This window comes from Trichechus manatus, unplaced genomic scaffold, assembly GCF_000243295.1.
Source record: "Trichechus manatus latirostris isolate Lorelei unplaced genomic scaffold, TriManLat1.0 scaffold00123, whole genome shotgun sequence".
Classification (NCBI taxonomy): Eukaryota; Metazoa; Chordata; class Mammalia; order Sirenia; family Trichechidae; genus Trichechus; species Trichechus manatus.
This window is the reverse complement of record NW_004444059.1, coordinates 8,118,300-8,119,665: the sequence shown is the minus strand read 5'-3', so window position 1 is coordinate 8,119,665 and position 1,366 is coordinate 8,118,300. Positions and strand designations below refer to the sequence as shown.

Sequence of the window (1,366 nt, the reverse complement as noted above, 5' to 3'; positions counted from 1 at the left end):
CTGTAGTATATTGGCAAATACTATAACATTTTTAAAAAGTTACCTATGTTTTCCCCTGGTGAATATTAGCATAATGAAATGCACATTTTCTTTTAAACCGTGCCTTTTTCAGCCAATGAAGAAAGACTAATAAAAACAATAGTGTGGTCTTAGATAAAAACTCTTAGAAACATGGCTCTAAGCGCCACTAACACACCCAGAGAAAAGGTGCTCAAGATCTCAAACAGTTAATATTGATGAAAACATGAACCCAACCTATGATTTAAAAAAGACAGAAATCTCTTCCACATTTTCGAAATGAAAAATTAATGATATTTAGATGAAAAGTCTTCTGAGAAAGATTTATTCAAATGAGCCCAGGTAAAAATCTTCTATGTTTTATATTCGTACATCACTATTTTTATTTTTAAAGTGTTCATTATAGCCTTGTTGATTTTCCAGAAACGGTAGAAAAAAATCAACTTGGTGAATCTCACGTATAATGTAAAATATTCAGCTTAAAGCTGCAGAAAGTATGTCTTTTGAATAAAAAGAATACAGGTAATGTAGTGTTTCTGCCAATGAGAGTCCAGTTTAAAGCCTCTGTGGTATGCAAATGTCATCTCTTGTATACGAGTGTTTTACCTGAGTGAATGCTGCAGGGTTGGAGTCTTCTGCCTGTGATTTAGGTTGTGATTTTATTTGTAGAAATAAACCAATCGCCGAGCTCCCATTGTGGGATGAAGTGATCAATAGCCCATTACTAGATAGAACAGCAGCTACAGGAAGTGCATTGAAGATTTTAATGCATGAATTATGCATGTGGAGCTCATTCTTTAGTCTCCAAACAGAATGACAGGGTTTGTGAAGTCGCCTCAGATAGTTTCTTGCATTAAGTGACTGCAGTGAAATGCTTAATATTTTCAGGCATAGAAGAAGCATTGACTCCGGCCAGCCGAATTTGGGAGATATAAATCCCAAGCTCACAGCACAGAATGCTTTATTTGAAAGTATCGCTATGTAGAGAGCCAGCTTTGCTGTCATCTAACCTGCTCTCCCAGAAGGTTGGCTGAAGGATGAGAGCGGCTGTGCCTGCCTCTGAGGTCACAGCTTGGAGTCCTTTTAACTTGCTTTCTGCTGCAGGAGAGAGGCGTATTGTGGTATAACTGTTGTTGCATTTATTCAAATGGACAATTTGCAATAGATATTCTGCCCAGAACGACCAATAACTCAACACATGAGGTAAGTCTGAGGTTTTCCTGTAGGTTAGACAATTGTAAAGACCAGAACGTGCTGAGTTAGGATAATGGTGATGCAGTATCAGCAAGGTGGACTCACCTCGGTATTGGAATGCAGTGTTAGGGTTCTCAGTTGTTATGTTAATTAC

General features: G+C 37.8%; 1 protein-coding gene across 1 annotated transcript in view; it reads left to right on the top strand.

Annotated features, from left to right (window-relative positions):
• Positions 1-856: 856 nt before the first annotated feature.
• Positions 857-1,366, top strand: part of CNTN1 (contactin 1) — a 262,164-nt gene continuing 261,654 nt past the window's right edge. The window contains exon 1 of the mRNA XM_004384586.2: positions 857-1,221. The gene's annotated coding sequence lies outside the window, so the exon portion shown is untranslated. The remainder of the gene's footprint in view (positions 1,222-1,366) is intronic.